We start from the raw sequence: 16,625 nt of genomic DNA, 5'->3' as shown, positions 1-16,625 counted from the left end.
TTATCTTCCACAAAACAGAAAAATGCAAACAGCTGTCTGCTGATGAGGGTAAGCCTAACGGTGACGCTGGAGCCTGTCTCTGCGCATCCACAGGCAATCTAACACTTCAGGATTAGAATGCTACAACGCGAAGGTCAGGGACTTATTCTCTTATGGACCAAGGTGGCATTTCCTACTTTGCAGCAATAAAGTGCATCTATCTCTCACGCTGGCTGGTGATCTGGCCAAGCCATCTCAACTGGTTTTAAGGGAACTGGGAAAGAAAATAGACATGTCAGTCAAGGCAAAGCACACATTTCACGAATGTTGGGTGACTAGGACTTCACATGATCATACAATATTCATCTGTAACAAACCTTAAATGGTACCTAGTTCAAACCCTTTATTTGAGACAGGCCTAGGGAGATTCTGGGATACTCTCGAAAACCCAACTTCTTAATGGCAGAAGCAGGAAGAGAATCCAGGTGTTTGAACTTTCAGTTCATGCTCTATCTACTCTTCCATACTGTCTATTCTCAGCTGAGAATGGAATAATTCAGCTTTAAAAATCCCTTGGTCAAACGAGAACATTAAAATTTCCCCCTGATACTTCTATGGATTGCAGAAACATAATGGGATGTTCCGGCCACTGAGAAAGTGAGAGAGTCTACAAAAGAATCTTAGAAGAGAGATCTTATTATATATGAAAGTATAGGGGCATCTGAGTGGTTCAGTCGGTTGAGGGTCTGACTCTTGGTTTTTGGCTCAGGTCATGATCTCATGGTTGGTTCATGAGCTCAAGTCCTGTGTTGGATTCTATGCTGATGGCATTGGAATCTGTTTAGGATTCTCCCTTTCTCTCTGCCCTTCCCCTGTTCAAACTCTCTCTGTCTTCCGCCAAATAAATAAATGTTTCCTCCCCTCCTTTTTTTAATGTTTATTTATTTTTGAAAGAAGAAGACAGAGCATGAGTAGGGGAGGGCCAGAGAGAGAGAGGAAGACACAGAATCTGAGGCAGGCTCCAGGCTCTGAACTGTCAACACAGAGCCCAACATAGGGCTCAAACTCCTGAACCACGAGATCATGACCTGAGGCAAAGTCTGACACTTAATGGACTGAGCCACCCAGGCACCCCCCAAATATATAAACTTTAAAAAAAATAATAATAATATGGAAAGGGGTTCCTCAACAATTATACTCAGATCCAAATGCCTTTGACCTTCCTCTTAGGAATTTGTCTTAAAACTGAATCTCTTTTAGAATTCAGATCTCCACATAATTATCTACTTACATTAAAATATAACTAAATTTGTTAATGAAGATGTGGAAAGAGAGGTTTTGCATTTGAAAGGTTAGGTTTGGGACATAAAATTATGAATCAGTCCAGGCAAGTTTCTTGGTATAAAGACGACAGCTGACTGCGAAGGTGAAATACATCAGATGTTTAAAGGACTTAAGAAAGTATCACTTAAATAACATTTAAAAATCTTATTCCAGAGAAGTTAGAGACTGTATTTTCCCAAATAAAACCAAAGGACATGGTTGAGGAAATCTGGAAAACACTGAATTCTTATGCAATTCCTTTGTAACACCTTGCTAAGCTCTGTTCCAAGTGCTTCATGTACATTATCTCATTCACTTCTCATTATAGCCCTAAGTGATACTATTGCCATAAATAAAAAAAATTGAAGCACAGGAAAAATAAGAGACTTGTCCAAGATCACTGTGTCAGAGCCAAGATTCAGACCCAGGCAGATTGATACCAGGACGCACCCCGCTAAACTCTATTTATGTGAGTCCATGCTTCTAGAACGTATGTTTCAAAAGCACAACTCAAGGTTAGTTCAAAACTTGATACAGGCTTACCTTGGAGATATTGCAGGTTGGGTTCTCGGCCACCACAAGAAAGTGAATTCACAGGAAGGCAAATCAAATGCGTTTTTTGGTTTCCCATTGCATTTATAAAAGCTATGTTAACATTATACTACAGTCTATTAAGTGTGCAATAGTATCATGTCTAAAAACACGGTGTACATATCTTAATTTAAAAAATACTTTATTGCTAAAAAAATGATCATCTGAGCTTTCAGCGAGTTGTAATATTTTTCTGGGGTGCAGGGTCTTGCTGCTGACTGATCAGGGTTGTGGTGGCTGAAGGTTAGGGCACTGGTAGCAATTTCTTACAACAAGACAATGAAGTTTGCCTCATCCATGGACTGAATCTTCCTTTCATGAACAATTTCTCTGTAGCACATGTTGCTGTGTGATAGCATCTTACCCACAGGAGAACTTTCAAAATTGGAATCAATCCTCTCAAACCTTGCTGCTGCTTTATAAACTATGTTTATGTCATATTCTAAATCTTTGTTGTCATTTCACCAGTCTTCACGGCATCTTCCCCGGGAGTAGATTCCATCTCAGGAAACCGCTTTCCGGGTCCATCCCTGAGAAGCAGCCCCTCCTCTGTTCACGTTTTGTCCCGAGATTACAGCAGTTCTGTCACACCATCAGGCCCCGCTTCTCAGTCTAGGTCTCTTGTTATTTCCACCACATCTGCAGGGACTTCCTCCACGGAAGTCCTGAGCCCCTCATGGTCCTCCGTGAGGGTGGGAATCATGTTCTTCCAAACTCCTCCTAATGTTAATAATTTGGCCTCTTCCCATGAATCACAAATGCCTTTAAAGCAATTAAATGCTTAATCCTTTCCAAAATGTTTTCAATTAATGCTCCCAGATCCATCAAAGGGAATCACTATCTATGGCAGCTATAACCTGACAAAACAACACATTTCTTAAATAACAAAAACTTGAAAATTAAAATTACTCCTTGATCCACAGGCTATAGAATGGATGCTGTATTAACAGGCATGAAAGCATTAATCTCATTGTCCACCTCCATCAGAGCTCTTGGGTGACTAGGTGCATTGTCAATGAGCAGCAATGTTTTGAAAGAATTTCTTTTCCTGAGCAGTAGATCTAGTTCAAAATATTCAGTAAATCATGGTTGTGAACAGATGTGCTATTATCCAGGCTTTGCTGTTCCATTTATAGAGCACAAGGAGAATAGGTTTGGCATAACTCTTAAGGACTCTAGAGATTTTGGAAGAGTATATAAACACTGGCTTCAACTTCAAGTCAACCACTGCATTAGTCCCTAATAGGAGAGTCACCTGTCCTTTGAAGTTCTGAAGCCAGGCCTTGACTTCTCTGTAACTATGAAAGTCCTAGATGGCATCTTCTTCCAATGAAAGGCTGTTTCATCTACATTGAAAATCTGTTCAGTGTAGCCACCTTCATTAACTACCCAACCCAGATCTCTGGGCAACTTGCTGCAGCTTCTACCTCGGCACTTGCACTTTGGGTTCTGGAGACAGCTTCTTTCCTTAAACCTCATGAACCAGCCTCTGCAGCCTCCAACTTTTCTTCTGTTGCTTTTTCACTTCTCTCAGCCTTCATAGAATCGAAGAGGGTTAAGGCCTTGCTCTGAATTATTAGGCTTTGGCTTGAGGGAATGTTGATCTTCTATCCAGACCACTCAGACTTCCTCCCTATCAGCAATAAGGCCGTTTAGCTTTCTTATCACTCATGTGTTCAGTGGAGTAACACTTTTCATTTCCTTCGAACGTTTCCTTTGCATTTGCAATTTGGATGTTGGGCACGAGAGGCCTAGCTTTTGGCCTATCTTGGGTCTCGAATCATCTTCCTCACTGAGCTTAATCCATTTCTAGCTTTTGATTTAAAGTGAGACACATGTGACTCTTCCTTTCATTTGAACACTTACAGGCCATTGTAAGGTTATTAATGGACCTGATTTGAATACTGCTGTGTCTCATGGAATAGAGAGGACTGAGGAGAGGGAGGGAGATAGGGGTACGGCCAGCTGGTGGAACAGTCAGAACACACACACTTACTGATAAGTTCGCCCTCTTATATGGGTGTGGTTCATGGCGCTCCAAAACAAATATAGTAGTATACATCAAAGATCACTGATCAAAGATCATCAGAACAAATAGAGTAACAATAAAAAGATCTGTATTACTTCCAGAATTACCAAAATGTGACCCAAAGACATGAAGTGAGCAAATGCTGTTGGAAAAACGGCACTGGTAGACTTGCTCAACACTGGGCTGCCACAAATCTCCAATTTGAAAAAAGAAAAAAAAAAAGCAACCTCTATAAAGCACAATAAGGGAAAGTGCAATTAAATAAGGTATGTTTGTATATACTTTCTGAGCGGACCAACCATATACACAGGGATGGGCTCTCCCTTCATTCCACAAACTCCTGGCTAACCTGCAATCAACCATCGTTTGCCAAAGGGTAGTATTTGCCAAAGGGAGGGTAAAGTCATTTCTCTTTCTTTTCCAGATGTGAGACAGCCCACAGTAATGGTACAGGCAAGCCAGGCTTATCTTCGGCGTTCTTTCTTGCCTTCTAGTTCCTGACCTTCCCAGTTTCTGACACAATCCTGGCCACCCTCGTTCCAGCACCCCACTCAGATAGCCGCCTCCACCAGACCATTACTCACTCTTAAACATTTTCTTCCCTTCCTACAGTCCAAACTACATTCCTCAAAAGATCAGATCCCAATTAGACTGCCAAAGAAGAAAAGGGGTGAAAATAACAGAGTAATTCATAATAACAGATGGACCAACACTTAACCTTCCCAAGGTTTTGCATCATTAGAAGACTGTTTGCCGAAGCGAAGGAATCTCTAGTTGGTGGACAGCCAGATGCCATTTACCAGGAAAACATTCATCCAGTATAGTGGGGTGGGGAGATCCATACAAAGCTGTCTAACACGCAGGGCCCAATTCTCCCGAGAGGTTCATGGACCTTTCTTCACTTCTGAGCCCACATATTTTTGGATGATTCAACATTATTCTCAGAATCTTCTATAAGAGCAATAAAATTTCACACAGTGACCTAGCAGATTGTTTTCATGTTCTAAAGCTGAGTCTTATCTCAGAAACTGACTGTTACTGACTCTGACAGAGACCATTTTCTCTAGGAAAACCTAAGTCTACCACTCTAAAACTCCCGTACGGCCACTCCTCACTGTCTGATTGTAGGCCAACAGTTCACTCACATGAAGACTCACACTTTCCTCATTTGAAAAGTGAGGGGTTTCAAAGAGCTGGTTCTTCACCATCCTTTTCCTACTAACATTCTTTAAATTAAAATTTATTCTTTAACATAATACTTCTCAGAGGAGCAGTGCTAATCCTACCAGCTTTGCTAAATTTTAAAAGGTAACAGACATTTTTTTCCTTAAGATTTGTTCTGGGAATATATAGAGACATTAAAATACCATTAGGCCTTCCATTCTAAAAATAGGACTTAAGAAAAATGTCTAGAGTGTTTCCAAATAGCTCTCTTAAGAGGGGTGCCTGACAGAGAACTGTTAGAACAGGACACGTGAAATGGTGATAGAGTATTTTTAACAAGCAGCCCTTTCAAACAGTGAGCAAAATGAGGAGCCATTTGTTCTTGCTTTGCACAAAATCCAACTGCCTACGAGGGCTTGAAGTATTTGGCTTTTCTCACATGGAACAGTGTGGTGACACAAACCACATTATTTTGGATTAGGAGTGTCCATATCCAAGCATTAAGCAGACTGACATTTGAAAACAGTGCACTGCACAGGGGAAAAGTCAGATTTGGCTATCAGAATACTATTTTAGCGTCGGTGGTTATTTTAAGTTGATGTGCAAAGTGCATTTGGTGTTGAGCCGAAGTCCCAAACACATTTCAATGAAAGTTCAGGGAGAAAAACTGTTGCAGCATCTCTGCAGCTATTTGTTGTAACAAAGACCTATAAACATATAAATAATTCCACCACATAATGAGAGTGAAGCTTATATGATATTCTCACTAGGAGCATTCTGAAATAATTTACCTAAAAATGTGGTAAATCTTACCTATATAATTTTTAGCGAATTTATCTACCAAAATTGCTTCCTTTATTTACAGGATTTTTTTTCCCTTTATTTTGTGCCCTTTGATGAACATCTCATGTCTCCTTAAATCTATACGTGTTATTTGTCAAAAAAAAAAAGCTGTGATAAAGAGATAAATGTTTGAAATTACTAGACAAGCTATGGTCACAAAGTAAGCTAATATACCTATAGGTTTTAAACTTGACAAATCATTTTTTCTAATTTTTTACTTTGACCTACTTTTTGACTTACAGACAAGTTATAGAAATAGTATGAAAAGTTTCCATATATCATTCATCCAGACCTGTCAAAGGCAAACATCTTATATAACTACAGTATAATCCTCAGAACCAGAAGACTAATATTGGTACAATACCTTTAATTAAAAACTCTATTCAAATATTCCCATGACCTCCATTCAGGATCTTACATTGCATTTCATTGCCACTTTTTACTTTTGGCAAATAAACTAACCTTTCAATAGATTAGAAGAGCTTAGGATTTAAAACTCTTTTACCACTAAAAAAAGAGTCTCTGTGGAAGGCAGACTCTAAGATGGTCCCAATGTTCCTCACTTCCTGTTATTCATGCCCTGGGTAAGCCCCTCCCTCCCTGTGAGTGCCAGTCAGCCTAGAGACTGTCTTGGAATCAATACAAGATAACGGGATGTCACTTCCATCATTAAGGCACATAAAATTATGTCTTCTCTATTGCTAGCACATTCTTCCTTATTAGATTTGGTGAAACAAGTTGCCATATTGGGGGGCTCATGTGACAAGAACTTAAGAGTGACCTCTCTTAAGTGTGATCTCCAACAGAGAGAAACACCCTGATTTGCCAATGGCAACAGCCAGCTAGAAATAGGTCCTCAGTCCAACAACTCTGGAGGAACTGAAATTCTTCCAACAATTGTATGACTCAGATAAGACCCCAGCCCTGACCAATACCTTGATTGTACCCATATGACAGACCCTAAAGCAGAAGGTAAGTCATTCCCAGATTACAGATCCCAGAAACTGTGAGATAATAGATATGTAATGTTTTTATTTATTTATTTATGCTGTTTTATCTTTAATAAAGTATAAAGATTTCTAATCATGACCTAGAGATCATTTTACCCAGAGTTCTGTTTGGGCTCCAATCTCTTGTCTCTCTCTTCAGCAATGTCAGGGCATATGTGCTTTCCACAGGGAAGAGAAATCCATGGTTTACTGCTTTTGCTAATAACAAAAATGTTGGAGAGCTGGGTGGTAAAGCTATTGCCATTGACAAATCAGGGTGTCTCTCTCTGTTGGTGACCACACTAACTCTTCTCAGGTCTGGTCACCATACACAGATTACCAGTGTTCAACTTGAAAGCAGTCATCTTTCCAGTCTCCAAATGGTCATTCATCTTGATGAGGGGATCAGGACAGCAGATGATGTGGGCATCACAGGTCATTGGATGAGAGATTCCTTTTGTCCCCACAAAGCATTCTTCTCACTTTGCACAACCCACCCTTGGCTTCCTTGGGTATAATCCAATGAACAGCAAAGCGACCCTTGGTGTCAAAGATCAGACAGAAATTCTCCCCAGTCTTGTCAATGCTGATGACATTCATAAAACAAGATCAGTTCGGACATTGCCATCAATCTTCATAAGACACTGTGTACAGATCTTCTTTACTTCATCTCCTATTAGAGCATACTTACATCTGTTCCTTAGGAAAATGATGAGAGGAAGATACTCTCTCAGCTTATGGGGACCACTAGATGGATGAGGAGCAAACATACTGGTCAGTTTATCCGGCATCCAAAGCTTTGGAGCTGCTATCCGCTTTCAATGCTGCTTGGGACCATAAGCCATGGCTGTGCTAGGCATGAAAAGAGTTTGGTGTGCCTTGTTTTAAGCTGCTAAATCTGTGGTAATTTGTTATGCAGTAGTATGTAAATAATATACTTTTTTTTTTGATATGTCACTTGGTCAGAAACTGCTACGGAGTTAGATATACCATTCATTGATGAGACTCATACAGTCATATTTGCAAAACATATCTTTAAATTCTCTTTGTTAGGGTGAGCTGTTCATTGAACAATACTTACAAAGTCATAGTCACAGGCAGCTCCCAGAGCTGCAGACCTTAGTCATGAAAAGAATGTTAATGCTGGAAAGGTCTTGCAAGATAACTGACTCCCTTTTTCCTCCTTTTACATTGTGAGGGACATGAAAACTAAAAAAAAAAAAGAGATTTCATCATCAGATAGTATGACTCCAGCCAAGTGCTCCAAAATGCATCAGCTAGCTGGCCTCTTCTCACAGATGTGAGCCACAGGTAAGTAACATAGGAGTTAAGTCCACAAATGACAAAGGAGAATGACCTCATCACCACTGCTGGAAAACACAAAAACGGACAGCTTGTTCTCTCTTTGATGGACCGACTTCATCAACTTCCTATGCCAGTACATTCTGTTGGCTTCAAGAGACCTCATAAGAGGTATGGCTTAGATGGAGTATGACAGAGGTAGGAAAGTGGTTTCCTTGGCTCCCAGCTTTACTAGGAATGGAGATGGAAAAGTACACAAGAGAATGTTTGTATGTCATTGTCCCACATCAAAGAGAAATAATGAGAAATATCAGGGTATTTTTTGATCACATTGGTCTGAAGCTCTTTAAAACCAAAGACTATGTCTATCTTATTTTTCCCTCATAATAGCCGTGGTTCCAGAGAAAAGGCAATGCAATAGGATCACTGCAGAGCATTTAGTGAAAGGGCCACTCAACAGAGGTGCTGGCAGGGTTTAGAAAAATCACAAGGAGTAGAAAAGTGTGCAGGGACAGGTTACTGTGAGCATCTCAGTCTTAAGGAACAAGGGAAGGAGCAGTCATTGAAACTTAGAGAAAGCCATGTGGAGAAGGCCGCCTGTGCCAGCCACAACCTCTCCTGGTGGAATGCCCACCCATGCATCTGGCAAAGAAGGAAATACGGGATTACTACACAGCCTGATTCTTCCCATACTCCAATGTCCTGTTGGTAGCTCCTGCTGGCTGAGCCCAACAGCAAGGTAGAAAGTAGCATTATTGAAGCTCCTTGGGGACAGGAGTGAAGTGGAAGATAATGGGAAGCGGACATTGAGGGGCATCAGGGTGGCTCAGTCTGTTAAGTGTCCGATTCTTGATTTTGGCTCAGGTCATAATCTCACAGTTCATGAGATCGTGTCCTGCTTCAGGCTCTGTGCTGACAGCATGGAGCCTGCTTGGGACTCCCTCTGCCCCTCTTGTGTATGCTCTCTCTCAAAATAAATAAATAAACATTAAAAAAAAATAGACGTAGTAAATGAGAGATAGCCAGCTTGCTCAGCAAATACTTGTCAAGGGATAAAACACAATGTAGTGTGTGATTAAACTGTTAAACTATTATTAGCTTGAAATCTGGGAGTATTTATACCGCAGAAATCAGCCAATGCCACAAATGACTGTTTGGTTTGGTTTGGTTGCAGGGAGCCAGTTCACTAGCAAACCACTAGACGAAAGCATCAATCATGTCATCTCTTACAGAAGAAAAAACGCTCTCATCGTGAAGAGCATTATCACGTGCTTCTCGAGCCAGATAAAGACATCATATCAATATTAACTCACTATCCTGCACCACCGCCACAGTCCCCACCTCTTCTTTGACAAACGTGGTTTTCTTGGTGGTAATACTGCAGGCCCACAGCCTTTACCTCACCCTCAACCTCACCATTCATATGCAATTAATCACTATGTGCTGTTAATTCTCCTTCTTAAAATTCCCTGAAATATGTTTGTTCTCTCCCCATTTTATATCTGAGCAAAATCAAACTAGTTGCAGTTCCCCTAATGTATGCTAGATCTAGGCGGTTGATCTGCCTGAAACACCTTCTTTTTCTACTTGGTCTACTTGGCGAATTTCTATTTATCCTGCAAAACCAATTCAGCTGTTGCTCCATCCCTGGGAGAAGTCTTCTCTAATAATGGAGGATGGAAAGAGGGCTTCCTCTCTCTCTCTGTTACCTCCACACTTTGTGAATGGATCATACTGTACAGTTTGATTGTTTTCATGTCTGGCCCCCTATTATGCTGAGTTCCTTGAAGGCAGACTGTATCTTATTCATTTCACATCCCCAACATCAAACTGCACCTGGCACATTGTAGGTACCAATAAATGCTTGCTAAAGGCATAAATGAATTGGAAAACCCAACAGATGGCCAGGCCTCCCTCATTTCCTGGATACTCATATCTTCACAGATCTCAGTGAAGTTCTCTTGACCAACACTCTGCTTAAAATTACACATCTTGCCCCCAAACTCCCATTCTCTCAAAGCTCTCTAATTCCTTGCTGGAATTTTTTTCCATTGCACTTTTCACTATCAGATATACTAATATCTATTTATTTATTTTAATTTTTCTTTTATCTATTTATTTCCTTATTGCTTATTCCCCTTCCTGTAATAAAAGTTCCATGAAGTCAAGGATCTGTTTTGTTTGTGGCTATATACCCAGTATGTACAGTCAGCAAATATTTGTTGAAAGAACAAATGAATCACATGCAGGGGATAATTCAGTGGCCTGTTTGGAATAAAGCTGTCAGTAGCAAAGTTGGGAGCAAACCATCACTACCTAACTCTCAACTACATATTATGAAAGGACTCATGCTGGCCATGCTCATATGATTTCCTCCCCGTTAGGTCACCAAATTTTACAGGTACTGTTCAATCGTGAAATATTTCTCATGTAAGAGGAAAATGCTCTTAAAATGTTAATAAAGTTGCTAAATATGAAAACTCTACAGATTAAGTGCCTTATTTATATGCCAGTCATAAGGGGTCGCCCTTAAAATGGAAGAACAAGGAAATACCAACAGATAAACACAGTTTGAATTAAGATGAGTGTGAATAATGTAAAACCACGTAACCACCCCTGAAAGAGAATACAAAATTCCACTCAACTTCTAACTGACACGATCCCGATTCTCATTAATACTTGGCATCTTGCCAGGGCCCATGGGACGGAGGATTAACAAATCACACAAGAAACTTGCAATTGTTAAATTATTTTTGCAGCTGTTTTGATTTTCATTCATCATGAAATGACACCTTGCATATGGATCTTCAAATGAATTGAATCAAAAAGATTAAATCTAAATTCTAGTCACATCTACATAATACCAATGAATTACTGAGGAGAAAAGTAAACAAATGTCTGCATTGGGCTTCATAAAATGTATGTGCTTGAGACATCATCAGTGATGTGACAGGGCACAATCAGAAAGATCCAAGCTGTCATAGCCGGGTCCTCTAGCCTTATGTCTTTGTAGAATAAAAGTAATATGAGTTATTGGACTCTATCTTATGCACATTTGGAGCCATTTTGGCTCATATAATGGAATCTTATTTATCATTTAATCTTTTCTGTATAATGCTGAAAAGCAGACATCAACCATATTGCCTTAGGTTGAAAAGGAAACAGACACAACTGACCATCTTAACAGTCATATAGTCAACCTTGGTCTGGCTAAAAGACTGATGCCTCCAAGTTAGTTAGTACAATCAGGGAGGTAAGTGGCAAATGGCTTTCAGAATATTTTCTTGGTAATAGCAACAAAGTTTACTTACTTGACATCTGACCTATATCATTTTTTAAATTATAATAATAATAAAATGTTAATCTGTAATATTTCCATTTATTCTCAAATGTGACATAATAGAGTTCTTGGGACATAGATGAAATCCTAAATAAAATAAATTCACAGTATGTAATTACGTTCCATTTAGAAAAAATTAATACAATAAGCTTATGTTGACTTCATATAATTTATGACTACTTCAAAAATATTTATGTTTATTTATTTATTTTGAGAAACAGAGAGAGTGGAGAAGTGGCAGAGAGAGAAAGGGAGAAACAGAGAATCCCAAGTAGGCTCTGCACTGTCAGCACAGAGCCCAATATGGGGCTCGATCCCACAACCCTGGAATCATGACCCAAGCCAAAACGAAGAGTCATACGCTCTGTTGACTGAGCCACCATTTGCTTCAGAAATGGTTTTAAATCAAGTTATATTTTCCAATTAGCTTTCAAGATGATTTCAGGGTTGCATTTTACAGAGGAAATTGGCTCATGCTGTCTTATAAAATAACACATTTAAGAATACAGTAAGCTCTCCAGAGCTACATTATAAGCAAACAAGTTTTAATTTCTTATTAAAACACTGTCAGCAAAACTTAACTCAGAAATGATGTGGCAATATAATGATGTGCAGTAATAGGAATTGTGAGTATAAATTGGATGATGAGGGAGAGACTTTATAATTCCAGTACAGCAAATTTTTTAATCATTCTAGTAATAAACACACTTCAACATCATAAAGGCCATATATAAAAAACCCACAGCCAACAACATATTCAATGAAAACAGTTTTTCCTATAAGATCAGGAACAAGATAAAGACGTCCACTCTCACTACATTTATTGAACATACTACTAGAAACTCTAGCCACAGCAATCAGAAAAGGAAAAAAAATTAAGGGGCATCCATATTGGTAAGGTAGAAGTTAAACTGTTGCTATTTGCAGATAACATGGTACTATATACAGAAAATCCTAAAGAGTACACCAAAAAACTATTAGAAGTAATAAGTCAAGGTAGAGAAGTTGCACAATACAAAATTAGCCCCCAGAAATCAGAAGCATTGCTAATGTTAATAATAAAATAGCAAAAAGAGAAATTAAGAAAACAAATTCGTTTACAATTGCACCAGAAATAATAAAATACCTAGGAATAAATTTAACCAAGGAGATGAAAGACTTGTGCTCTGAAAACTATAAAACATTGATGAAAGAACTGAAGACAACACAAGCAAAGAAAACAATGTTCCATGTTCATAGATTGGAAGAATTAAGAATTAATATTGTTCAAATGTCCGTACTACCCAAAGCAATCTATAGATTCAATACAGTCTCTATCAAAATACCAAGACATTTTTCACAGAGCCAGAACAAATAATACTAAAATTTACATGTACCCACAGAAGACTTCAAATAGCCAAAGCAATCTTGAGAAATGAGAACAAAGTGGGAGGTATCACAATCCCAGACCTCATGATATACTACAAAGCTTCAGTCATCAAAACAGTAGGGTACCAGCACAAAAGTTAGACACAGAGAGTCTAGAAATAAACTCACAATTTTATGGTCAATTAATTTACAACAAAGGAGGCAAGAATATTCAAAGGGAAAATATTCTCTTCAATAAATACTGTTGGGAATATAGGGCAGCTACATGCAAAAGAATAAAACTGGACCACTTTCTTACACTATACACAAAAGTAAACTCAAAATGGATTAAAGATCTACATGTGAGACCTGAAACCATAAAATTCCTGGAAGAAAGCATGTAATTTCTCTGATATTGGCCACAGAAACATTTTCTTTGATATGCCTCCTGAGGCAAGGGAAATGAAAGCAAAATTAAACTATTGGGACAACACCAAAATAAAAAGCTTCAACAGCAACAGAAACCATCAATAAAACAAAAAGGAAACTTACTGAACGGGAGAAGATATTTGCAAACGATATGTCAGATAATGAGTTAATATCCAAAATATAAAAACACAAACCCAACACACACAAAAAAATCCAATTAAAAAATGGGCAGAGGACCTGAATGGATGTTTTTCCAAAGAAGACATACAGAAATCCAATAGCCAAATGAAATAATGCTCAACATCACCAATCAGGTTTAGAAAGTGAGAAGAATGATTTAAAAAAAATACAAATCTTGCATCTCTAAAGGAGGCGATGAAGTTTATACCCTCCCAGAAAATCGCATATGATCTTTGACTGTCATACCAATAAAACTGTTATTATTTATGGAGAGGTTACTGTGTGCCAGGTAGAGGAAACCATGTACAGGCACTTTGCATAAATCATTCTGTTTCATACAAACACAGCCTATAAAGAGGATATTATCGCTCTTATAATAGAAATGAGTAAACCATGGTTCGAAGGCTAACAAGTACACCCAAGGCCTTCTAATTAGCAACTGGCAGAGCTATAGTTTGAGTCAAGTTTCATCTGCCCCAAAACATTCAGGTGCATTGTTTGTAGTTACCAGATTAAAATTTCCAACTTCCAGTGAACAAACTTATTTGGGAAAAAGTGTAATAGTTCTTTTGAAGAGGCTCATTCAAGGAAATTCATTTGATCCTTGCCACAGTCCTACAGGAATTGAGTACATGATAGAAAATTGTCCCATAGCTCCTAGGTTTGAGATATAATCTTTGATCTCAAGTAACCCAGGTAGACAAAAAATTTTTTTATTTCATTTCCACAGATATTAAGAATTTCTGCAGGGGAAGAGCCAAGATGGTGGAGAGGAAGGGAGCTCTGTAAACTTCGACTGCCCCATCAATCAAACTGAGAAGGACATTACTCTCATCTGCAAGAGTGGAAGGAGAAAATACGGACTCCAGAAGGAAGAGAACCTGAAGGATACCTGAGTGAGTGAGTGCGAACTGCGGAGATTGGAAAACGGGCCAGCCCAAGATGGGCAGGGGAGGTGGGAGCCCCTGCCCAACGCAGTGCAAGCACACGGAGCCCAAGAGACAGGGAAGAGATACAGAGACTGAACACACTCATAGTACTGTCTCTGGGGAAGAGGTAAAGAATGCTTAACTGCGCTTGAAGAGAGAAGCTCACCCATAGATAACTGCTGGGTAGACTAAATCCCGAATGCAGGGGGCACAAGAGAAGGAACAGCTTCCAGCCCAGCGCCATCTTGGCAACGAGTCAGCGGCCACTGCAGCGGCGGTGTCAGGGGTGCTCACTTCGACCTCGGTTTTGGGAGTGGGAGCATGCACCTCATTTCTACAGCGCATCTCACCCCCAGCATTGGCCGCGTGAACCTTGAATCGCGGGTGCCAACAGGGAAAAAATAGCCCCCACCTCTGTGTGATCCCGGCAGAGAGTTGGCAGCAATGGAGACCTGGGTGCGCGAGCAGGCTGCAGGATCTCTCAGCTCATTTCCAGCAGCTCCTGGCGCCACCTCCAGCAAGAGCAACGCACTCATTCCTCCCCCAACACTAACGCCATCCCCGCTGGGGGTTGAGTTTGTGACTGTGCCCACGCACTTCACCTCCTGCTGCTCATCTCACCTCAAGCAGGGACAGCTGAAACCCCAGCCTGAGCCAAGACAAACCAATTCCTCCCGCTAAGAAGCCAGCAACCAAAACAAAAACATCTCAACTGTGGTAGCATAAAAAGTGCATGGACTGGAACTTTGAACTGAGGCGGGCCTGGAAAATACAACTCGGCTCAACTGAGGCAAAAGGAGATCGAACTCATTAGAGTGGCCTACAGTTCATAGTTCAGCGGAGCTTGGCTTGCCTCCTATCTAATCTCAGTAGACACCAAGGTGGAGTCTCTGAGAGCAGTCTCCAAGACCTACCACATCAAACCACGCCTATCCACCAGGGGGAGGTGCTGGTTTGGGGGGTTTTTGTTTTTGTTTTTTCTTTTTTAATAATTTTTTTCTTTTTTTTCCATCATTTTTTTCTTTTCACTTTTTACTGTGCATATTTCTTATTATTACTTTTTTTACTTACATTTTTTAAGATTTTTACTCCTTATTTTCCTTTCTCCTTTCTCCCCTTTTTTTTTCTTCTTTGCCTTCTTGCAATCCAGATATATTCTCCTATATCTCATCCCTACCTCTCCCCTCAACTGGTCATACAATTTGAGACTGTCCACTGTCCTTTGTTGTCTCTGACCCTCTTTATTTTTTTTTTCTTTTCTTTTTCTTTTTCCTTTTCTTTTATTCTTCTCCTCCTTTTGTCTCCTTCCTCCCCATTCTCCTTATTTTCTTTCCTCCTGTTAATGTGTCTGTGTGTGATTTGTCTGTGCGTTTGTGTGTAACTGTTCCCTCTGTGTGTGTCTGTCAGTTTTCCTTCTTAGGGCTACACCAAGAAACAAGCCAAAATGTGCATGACAGCGAGTCCCAAATATTGCTGAGTAGGGAAATAAAATATTCAAAGGCACAACAAGAGAAACTGAGAGACACCATTAAAAGAATATTCCCTGAAACGACAGACCCTGAACAGTCAATAAGCCTCCTTTAACAGAGAAATATTAACAGGTGCACAGTGCACAATGAGCTTTCTAAAGGTGACAAGAGACAGAAAACTAGCAAAAATGACAAAACTAAGGAATCTCTCCTAAAGAACCTCCAAGAGGAAGTCACAGCGACAGAACTGCTCAAGGCAGATCTAGACAACCTACCGGATCAAGAATTCAAAAACTTGTCATAAAATTAATCGTTGGGGTTGAGAAAAGCATCAAAGAATCAACTGAGACAATGAGTAGGCAATACGATGAGTTAAAAAAGACTATAGGTGAGGTGAATAACAAACTAGAGACAGCCACCTCAAGGATTTACAAGGCAGAGAAAAAGATAGGTGAATTAGAAGATATAGTTATAGCAAAAGAGGAAGCTGAAAAAAAAAAAAAGAAATTAATCCAGAAGCAGGAAAGGAGAATTCGAGACCTGAGTGATACAATCAAGCGGAACAACATCCGTATCATAGGAATTCCTGAAGAGGAAGACAGAGAGAAAGGGCCTGAAGGGATACTAGACCACATTATAACTGAGAATTTCCCAAATCTGGGAAAAGAAATAGACATTCAAATTCAAGAGGCACAAAGAACCCCCTTAAGA

General features: G+C 39.7%; 1 protein-coding gene and 1 pseudogene across 4 annotated transcripts in view; both read right to left on the bottom strand.

Moving 5' to 3' along the window:
* Positions 1-16,625, bottom strand: part of CORIN (corin, serine peptidase) — a 256,347-nt gene that overhangs the window by 156,381 nt on the left and 83,341 nt on the right. The window lies entirely within an intron of this gene.
* On the bottom strand, positions 7,032-7,763 carry LOC115297982 (annotated as a pseudogene).

The sequence above is a fragment of the Suricata suricatta genome, chromosome 1 (assembly GCF_006229205.1).
Source record: "Suricata suricatta isolate VVHF042 chromosome 1, meerkat_22Aug2017_6uvM2_HiC, whole genome shotgun sequence".
Classification (NCBI taxonomy): Eukaryota; Metazoa; Chordata; class Mammalia; order Carnivora; family Herpestidae; genus Suricata; species Suricata suricatta.
This window is presented reverse-complemented; position numbering and strand designations above follow the sequence as displayed.